At 36.4% G+C, this 10,462-nt stretch overlaps 1 pseudogene; it reads left to right on the top strand.

Annotated features, from left to right (window-relative positions):
* Nucleotides 1-3,870: 3,870 nt before the first annotated feature.
* Nucleotides 3,871-10,224, top strand: LOC102711304 (annotated as a pseudogene).
* Nucleotides 10,225-10,462: the final 238 nt, after the last annotated feature.

The following is a 10,462-nucleotide window of genomic DNA, read 5'->3' as shown; positions in this document are numbered from 1 at the left end:
ATGTTAATTTTTATGGACCATGATATAGAAAAAGCAAAAAATATGAAGTTAATCTGAAATGTCTTTGCTCAATTGTCAGGTCTAAAAATTAACTTTCATAAAAGTGAACCGTTTTGCTTTGGAGAGGCTAAGGTTAATGAGCATTTCTATTCTAATTTGTTTGGATGTAAGTTAGGTCATCTTCCCATGAGATATCTTGGAATTCCAATGCATTTTATAAAGCTAAGGAATTCTGATTGGAAGCATATAGAGGACAGAATGGAGAGAAAACTTAGTAGCTGGAAAGGCAAGCTATTATCGGTAGGCGGGAGGTTGGTGTTGATTAACTCAGTTCTTTCAAGTTTAGTCATGTTTATGTTATCTTTTTTTGAGATCCTAAAAGGTGTTCTTCAAAAAATGAATTTTTATAGATCTCGTTTCTTTTGGCAAAATGATAGTCATAAGAAAAAATACAGATTAGCTAAATGGAACTTATTATGTCAACCAAAGGAATAGGGGGGTCTAGGAATACAAAACTTGGAAATCCGTAATAGTTGTTTGTTGAGTAAGTGGCTTTTTAAACTATTAATGAGGGTTTGGCAAACCTACTCAGAAGGAAGTATCTTAAAAATCAAACAATAACAGATGTGGTAAAAAAACCTAGTGATTCCCATTTCTGGTCAGGTCTTATGAGAGTTAGACTCTTTCCTTGCTTTGGGATCTTTAAAGGTAAATAACGGCTCACAAGTTAGGTTTTAATTGGGAGGATACCTGGATTGGTAATAGACCTTTTAAAAATCAATATCCATCTCTGTATAATATTGTTTGAAAAAAAGGAGTTTCAATTGCAACTGTTTTGTCAACTGTTCCCTTAAATGTATCTTTTAGAAGATCTTTGTTTGGTAATAGTAGACAAATTTGGTAAAACTGGTTGCGAGTATTATACATGTGAATCTGAACGATGAAACTGATGTGTTTAGATGGAATTTGCATCAAAATGCATGGTAAATTTTCGGTTCAGTCTATGTATTCTGCCTTAATAAATAATGGTCATTTTTTTAGGAATAAAGCAATATGGAAGTTGAAAATACCCCTCAAGATAAAGGTTTTTGTATGGTACTTATTTAATGGTGTAGTTTTGACAAAGATAATTTAGCTAAGAGGAACTGGGATGGTAGTTTGAAGTGTTGTTTTTGTATGCATAATGAAACTATACAACATCTATTCTTTGATTGTCATTATGCTAAATTTATATGGAGATGTGTTTTGATATCCTTGGGGGTGAGAGCACCATATAGTTTTGATGATTTAGGAGGGAGCTGGTTGGATGGAAGGAGGACGAAGGTTAAAAATCTGATGTTAATAGGAGCATCTGCAATTTGCTGGGCTCTTTGGCTAAGTAGGAATGAGGTGGTGTTTGATAAATGTCATCCAAAATCATATTTGCAGATTCTTTTCAGAGTGACGTATTGGCTGCGGTTTTGGGCGACCCTACAAAAGCACGATGAGAACAAGGAAGTCATCTCTATTACCTGTCAGAACCTAGAGATTTTGGCTATGCAAGTGTTTGGGCACTTTGTTGAAGATTTAGCAATAGAATTGAATAAATACATGTTGTTTCTCTCTTGCTTAGTGGATTTTTTGCCTTTATGTATGGGCCAAGCAGGATTGTTTGGTATCTTTAAACTTTATAATAAGTGGTTGTAGTTTCTTTGAAGTCAAGGCTAAATTTTAATCTATTATCTAAAAATATATATACTACCTTCGTCCCTAAATATTTGACGCCATTGATTTTTTTTATATACGTTTGACTATTCATCTTATTTAAATTATTTTGTCAAATATGTAAAGTTATGGATATGCATACAAGTACATTAAACAATTAATCAAATGATATAAAAATAAATAATAATTGTGTAAATTTTTTCAATAAGATGAATAGTCAAACGTCTGTAAAAAAAAATCAACAGCGTTAAATATTTAGGGACGAATGGAGTATAAATTATCGGAACAAGGGGTACGTGCTCGTGTTCTGTAGACTAGCTATAGACTAACGTGCTCGTGTCTTACTTTTCTCGCGAGGATTGACGTAAGCCCCGATAAAAATTGATCTCGATCGCCAGTGATCTGATTCTTACATATATATGTATTTTGGCTGACCACTAGGAAAAACTATTAATTAACTGTAGCAAATTAAAACAGATATATCTCTTGTAGGTATTGATGTTTCATTTAGAAGAGAAACTCGTCTTGTCCGAGCTAATTAAATATTCACTTTGGAAAACATGTATAAAAGTTCCGAGATAAATTTATTTTCAGCACATTTTTAACCGCCTCTAACTCAATAAAAGTTGAACTTAAGTCGATGTTTGTATCGACGATATTGAACATTGGGTCATATGCTAGACCGCCAGTCGCGAAATTTTGGTGGTCCAGAGCGAAACTATAAACGGGTCGTGAATATATAACATGTAAATTATAATTGATATACAAATAATGTTATAGATAAAGGTTTAATGTGCATCAAACGTCAATCTAAATGTAACAGGGACTTAAATACAAAGTCATTGATGATGATCAATATCAATCTCATGTTAATTTTTTCTCAATCATATATAATCATTTTTGTACATGTTTTAGATTGGAAATAAAAATATAGCTAGCGAGGCATAAAAATTGAGGTTGTGAAGGAAATAAGGACCATGTTTGGACTCTTGGACCCTGTTTGGATTAAAAAAACCCTGAGACTTCTAGAAAAAAGTCACTCTTGTCCCATAGAGGAAAGACTTTTTTTGGGACTTTTTTATATAGTCCCTCACAAATTTTGTAGTCCCTTGGGAGGGACTTCATTAAAAAGTCCAGGGACTATTAAAAATTTCTCGATCCAAATAGGCTCTAAATATGAAATAATACCATAGTACTATTGGAGAGGTTAGTATTATTGTTTGAATAGCTAAACCTCAGAATCGGTGAATCTATCCTTGAGGATGCTCCCGCCTCTCCTTATATCCCGGGGATATCGTTATAAGAGTGAGATAGTTTAATAACATGCGATCCTAGCATATATCCTATCAAAACGTACAAACCGTCCCTGACTGGTATTACCACACCGGCAATAGAATAGGAAGCCCAACTATATATGGAGTCATGTTTATCATCTTTATCTCTAGGAACCCCTAGTCCTCTCCGAATACATTCAGCACACATGTATACATACATGTAATTTGTATCACCCAGTTTACTTGTTAATTAATTAATGAACAATGAGCTGATAATTCAAAAATATATATAATGTCATACTCCTGTCGAACTCATACTATAGGCCATTAAACTAAAAAAAACAAGTGTATTAATTAATTAGTCACATCAATCGTCATATGTGATGCACTAGTACTACCCACTGCTTGATCACATCACCTAACCCATTGCTTAATCACATCACTAACATAGGTAGGGCCCCCGGCATTTTGGGTTACTGCCCCACCGTCAGGGATGGATCTGCCAGGGCCGGGCCTGAGATTTTGGTGGCCCAGAATGTAGCATGAAAGGGGAGCCCTAATTATAACATAAAGAATAATCAATATGCCATCGGTAAATGTTTAAAATGCAGTAAAAACAATATTCATATAAAAACTAGCAATGTCAATCTAGATGGGACAGGACCTTGAAATTTTCTTCCATTATTAATGCTTGAATGCAAAGTCATTGATGATGATCAATAGCAATCGCATCTTGATTTTCCACGCAATTAATATATCATAAAGAATTGTTTACTTTCTTGACACATGTTATATATCTTGCTTTCTCACTGCTTAATTATTAACTATATATCCGATCGTGTATATATATACACATATAGCTAGCCTTCCCAATACAATGCTAGCTCGATCTCTAGCACTTCTACTTCCCAATCCCATGTGTAAGCATATGCAAGAAGTTGCAGTTAGATAGGTCAGTCAGTAGATTTGAGGTAGCCATGGCACACGCTATGGTCAGCGTTGCCACAGGGGTGCTGAGCCCAGTGGTCGGGAAACTCTGCAATCTACTGGAGATGAACTACACCAGGCTGAAGGGAGTGGGTAATGACATCCTCCACCTGAGGGATGAGCTAAGCAGTATGGATGCTCTGCTCCTAAAGCTAGAGCATATCGATGACCTCGATATCCAACTCAAGGAGTGGAGAGGCCAAATCCGAGAGCTATCCTATGATATTGAGGATAAAATCGACTATTTTATGTATCAGGTGGATGACGATGCCTACAGACATGATAAGGGTTTCGTGCAAAAGAGCATCCAAAAAGTACGGATGCTCCGAGCATATGACAAGATGGCTCGCCAAATAATAAAGTTAAAGGCTCGTGTTGACATGGCGAGTGAACGACGCAAGAGATACAACTTCGATGGAACATTATCAATACCGATCGACCCTCGATTACCTGCGCTCTATGTAGAAGAAGAAAATCTAGTGGGTATTGATGCACCTAGAGTAGAGCTCATTAGGTTTTTAAATGAGGGAGAGGGGCAGCCCTTGCAAAAATTGCAGGTGGTATCTATTGTTGGACTTGGTGGACTAGGAAAGATAACTCTTGCCCGTCAAGTTTATGACAAAATTGGTGGAAACTTTGACTGTAGAGCATTTATATCCGTTTCTCAAAAACCGGATATAAGGAAAATATTCAAAAAAATGCTGACAACTATCACAGAGATTGGATATGAAGCCGTAGATGCATGGGATGAGGAACGCCTCATCAATGAACTCAGAGAATCTCAGTGATAAAAGGTACTTCTATTTATTATTATTTAATCCGTACGACTATCTTATGTCTTCCATATTTATTTATTTTGTTACTCCTACTTATGGATTTGGTACACCTCCTTCGAATTCTCAAAATATATATGTAGGCTGTTGTATACTATTACTGAAAAAAAAATAACCTGTGACAGTAGAAGAGAGATAAAAAAACTGGAAATATTGTTTTATATTGGTTGACACTCAACATTCAATGGTTTATTGAACTAGATGATATCCCGTGCTTTGTTACAGATATATGGATGAACACATGTTAAATATATTAAAATAACACATGAATATACTTAATGTTGGATATATGGATGAATACATGTTAAATAAGTTGAAAAAATAGATGAATATATGCTCAAATATTATGAAAATGGTAAAGAGGACGATGATTTGATATTGTTTTATATTAATCTTTAGAATATAATAAATTATATATGATGTTGTATGATTACATAAACTTTAAATATAATAGTTGCTAATGTTTTATGATATGCGGTGTTTGCACTTGAGCTTATGTAGCATATTGCATGAGCTTTAAATAAAATGGTTACTGGTGGGTGATGACATAGCATGTGAGCTTTAAATATAATGGTTGCTAGTGAGTGATGACATGACATATGTGTATGCTGAGCTTTATAGGCAGTGGATAAGAATTATATATGAAGTATAGATTCAAAACGCTTGTTAATTGGAGGTATATATACACAAAGGAGTTATAAATGTTAATTCATGTCGTACTAACTCCATTTCATAATATAAGAATTTTAAGCATTATCTAAATAAATATGGATGTTAGTAAATATATATATATATATATAGAAAAATTAGATCAGTCAAAATTAACAAGTGTTTCGATATCCAGCTCTTGGATTATTTATAACGCTTGCATGAAAGGTACTAACTGTTGCCAACAAAAATCTCTGGTGCAAATCGTACGTGCGACTAATTAATTATTTCCACGGAAGAGAATTGCCTAGCTACTGCTGCTGCATGTGATCTCTATGGGTGGTGTCGATGCATGCATAGATGCAGCACAACAGGAGATAGTTGGAAGCAGACAGGCACAGCACCTCCCTCGAGCGCCGGTGCACACGTAGCTTCTGTTGCTGCTACTGCTGCTACCATGTGTATTGCCGCCGGCCGGATGGCATGAGAACGATGGTAATCGCCAATGCCAGATCGATAGAATAGAGAAAACCAAGAAAAGGAAAGTGCAACAGTAAAATACAATACGATAAAATTATGTATCGATTGACCGCCATCGTTCTCTTTCCCATCAGCCTCAACACATATACATAGGGAGTCTAGTTTTTAGCTTGGTCCATATTAATTATATTAATAATTATACATTATTGACCTACACGAAGGAAATTAAATATGAAAAATAAAATGTGGCATGCGAGGGCCTTCTTCCGCTCCAACATCACCGTGTGCCACTTGTTTTTTAGCTTCTTCTTTTACAAAAAAATATTAGGGGAGGTTCACCTTTCAAACTTCAAACTCTGCATCTCATCTAGTATATGTGACCATATATCCTCTTGCATAAATATTAATCTCAAATAAACATAGAAATACCATGGTTAGCCACCTACAAACTTAATTTAATTAAATACAAGGCAAAAATATTAGCTAGGCTTTGTCCAAATCAAATAACCGAATTAAAATCATGGACTGTCAATTTTTGGTATCAACACTAACATTTCCTCGCGTGTGTTGTCCTCTTTATCTTACTTCTATCGACATTTGCGTACAAATGGCACAACAACTGCTGTCCGCATCTTTTTTGGAGACATATAATGGATTCTGTACAATGTCATGCATGAATATTAATTTTTTTCTTGGTTAAACCAATTCATTTATGGATAAAATAGTAAGATTTGTAATATGAGAAGGGATTGAATAGTACTCCTTAATTATTCTGGATTGCTAGTAATTATTCCGGCAATCAGAAAATAATGTTATTTTAGACTTTTCAAATTAACCTAATAAGACATAACTTAATTAATTTGTGCGCTTAATTATATATTCTTTTATAAAACCACAAGCAAAATATTATGAGTGTTACAACTTTGGCTACGTTATTTTCATATATCCAAAATCAATATTCTATATAATTATCATGTTCAAAATTAGATTAGGTTGACTTTTAAAACAATTTATTTTGTTTTTATCAGAGGAAGTACTAATTTATGCATGCATATCTCATACATTTGCCTATGTGGGTTGACTGCCTATTAATACGTAGGTACTTTTTCATAATTGATGACATCTGGAGCGCATCAGCTTGGAGAACAATCAAATGCGCTTTCTGTGAGAACAACCTTGGGTGTAAGGTGTTGACCACAACACGTATTATTTCTGTAGCTGAAACATGTTGCTTGCCTGACTGGAAAAACATCTATGAAATGAAACCACTTAGTGATGTCTGTGCTGAAAGACTGTTTACCAAAAGAATATTTGGCTGCGAAGATCAGTGTCCTGCTTATCTGAAAGACCTATCAGTCGACATCTTGCGAAGATGTGGTGGTTTACCATTGGCAATCATTTCCATAGCTAGTTTATTGGCTAGCAAACCACGCACAAAAGTGCAATGGGAGAGGTGCAGAAACACTATTTGTTCAGGAAGCGACAACGTTTCCAGTGTAAGCAACATGCAGAGGATCCTGTCACTTAGTTATAATGAACTGCCTTACCATTTGAAGACATGCTTTCTGTATATGTGTACATTTCCAGATGATGTTACGATACAGAGGGATCCATTGGTAAGGAGATGGATAGCCGAAGGATTCGTCACTGCGACAGGTGAAGATGGACAAACCCTAGAGGAAGTCGGGGAGTCCTATTTTAATGAACTGATCAATCGGAGCATGATACAACCAGAAGAAATACAATACGATGGACAAGCTCATACTTGCCGGATGCATGCTATGCTTCTGGATCTCATTATATCTAAATCAGTTACCGAAAATTTCATCACTTTATTTTCCAATAATCATGTAGGGCGTCAAGACAAGGTAATCCGTCGACTTTCCCTCGATTGTCGAGATCGAGATATTATTGTTCCATCAGCTATGGTTCTTTCCGGTGCTCGATCACTTGTCGCGTATGGATCCACAGAACACATGCCACCTCTTTCAGCATTCCATGTTCTGCGCACTATTGTCATAGAAAGTAATGATACATTGCAAAATTGTTATCTCAAGGATATAGGTAGATTATTTCAGTTGAAATACCTGAGCATGAGATATGTAAGCATCAGTGAGCTTCCAGAGCAGATAGGGGAGCTACAACAGCTTCAGACACTAGAGCTCCAAAGTGCCAGCATTCAAGTATTGCCCAAGAGTATCGTTTGGCTGAAAAATCTAGTGTATTTGATCGCTGATGGCATAATTTTACCAGAAGGAATTGGAAATATGAAAGCTTTGCAGAAACTTTTAGGGGTCAAAGTTGATATCAGAAGCCCGCCGGATTGTTTGCGTGAGCTGGGTGGTTTGACTGACCTAAGATGGCTGTGGATAATATGGTGTGTCAGTGATGAGTACTCTGACAACAAAGCATATACAGATGGCTTTATCTCCTGCATCAACGAACTGTGCACATCCAAGCTTCGGTATCTAAAAGTTGGTTGTGATGTTACAAACAATTCTTCTCTGGATTTCTTGCTGGATCCTTGGTCTCACTCTCCTTACCCCCTTTACAGTTTTCAGATGATCACATATTACTGTTTCCCTGTAATTCCAGAGTGGATGGCAACTCTTTCTAATGTCGCCTTCCTGGATATCAATGTTACTTGTGTAGGGGAGGAAGTTCTTCAGGTGCTTGGGAACTTGCCTTCTCTCTTGTCTCTTTTAATTACGACGAAACGAATTGTATCTGAGAGGCTAATCTTCTGCAGTAGTACTGGGTTCCAGTGTCTGAAAGAATTTTACTTCCACTCGTGGCATGATGTCGTTGGACCTTCATTTTTTGAGGCTGGGGCCATGCCAAGGCTCGAAAAGTTTCGGTTCAACCTGCATGCACGAATAGCGGGATCTCAGCTGGACAGTAACTTCTATGTTGGCCTCCAGAACATGGTTCGCCTCAAGAATCTGGTTGTTGAGGTAGACTGCAGGGAGTCGAGGGCTGAACAAGTGGAGGCTACAGAGGCTGCTGTCAGGAATGCCATTGCAAACAATCCCCTTCCCAGTCATGTCATTGTTCAAATCAGAAGAAACTGGGCACACGAAATAATAAAGGACGCTACGACAGCTAATTAAGGTTCATGTAAGTATGTTACACTTATCAAATTACAACGATGCATTGCAATCACATACTACCTTCTTCATCCCTAAATGTTTGACGTCGTTGACTTTTTTATACCACTCGTCTTATTTAAAAAATTTATATAATTATTAATTATTTATATATTATTTTGTTTGTTGTTAAGTATACTTTTATGCATATATATTTCAACATATTTTGTAAAATTTTTTGATTAAGATGAGTAGTCAAATGTATATAAAAAAATCAACGCCGTCAAACATTTAGGGACGGAGAGAGTACTTGGTACCAACACTACTGCTATTATTTACTTTCTTCAGAAATTGAATTCGATCACAATATATATATTCCGGACTAGGATTCATAAAAGTTGACCAGCAAGTAGGACGAGAGACACCTCGCAAGTCGCAACACACAAAAAATGTTAGGATGAAAATTCAAAGGAGATAATTTGAATTTGATTCATTTGTTTCTAGAGGGGGCATGCATTTAGCTAGATGCCGTACATTTCCAAAGGAATCAATTATTGGGGCCAGTTTTTAACTCACTTAAGAACAAAACGTCATTACATACAAGAAAACGAAATTAATTTTAAATCTTGAGAGGACATTTAATGTCTTAATTGTGTGATTATGTCTAGCTAGTGTTCCCAAGTTCTCAGGTCACTGTATCCAGACTCGCTACTTGTTTTAGTAATTAATTAAGTTCTCAGGTCACTGTATCCAGACTCGCTACTTGTTTTAGTAATTAATTAAGAAGTTCTTTGGTATAAGTTTGTCATCAACAAATTATTTTTTTTACCAGGTTTTACGAATACTCGTTAGATTTCCATGCAGCATCCATATTAATCTGCTGTTTTCATCGATTTCAGCTGAATGGGGGAAATAGCTAGCCGCACAAGAAGAATCTCCCATCATTTGCAATCACGTCATCCGCAATCTCAAGGCAACACAGACAGTGTCATGGACCGGGCACACCTATTAGCACTATAGAAAAAAGATTATTAATCTCGTACAGCGTTTATACGCTACTAGCTCCGTTACGTAGGTCCCGTTTGGTAGGCTTAAACTTTAGATCCTAAACATTAGATCCTAGCTCCAAACTCTTGTAGGATCGAACAAAATCAAACAAATCTACCAGAGCGGGGTGAATGTTAGGGAAAAAAACAAAACCCAAAAATCTTTCGCGGAATAAAGGATTACCTCTGTCGAAGAAATTGACGAAGGCTTGCTACCTTGATCACGTCGCTCCTGTGTCGCCGCTATCTTGATCGCCGCTCATGTGCCGCCGAGCAGATCATCGAATCGCGCCACTCCTATGACGTCGATCGGCTCGTCGGAATCCAAAAAATCACCAGTAGATGAAAGCCGAAAACGTAGATTGAATGATCTTGACTTTATTGCATCAACTGATATTTACAAA

The sequence above is a fragment of the Oryza brachyantha genome, chromosome 11 (assembly GCF_000231095.2).
Source record: "Oryza brachyantha chromosome 11, ObraRS2, whole genome shotgun sequence".
Classification (NCBI taxonomy): domain Eukaryota; kingdom Viridiplantae; phylum Streptophyta; class Magnoliopsida; order Poales; family Poaceae; genus Oryza; species Oryza brachyantha.
This window is presented reverse-complemented; position numbering and strand designations above follow the sequence as displayed.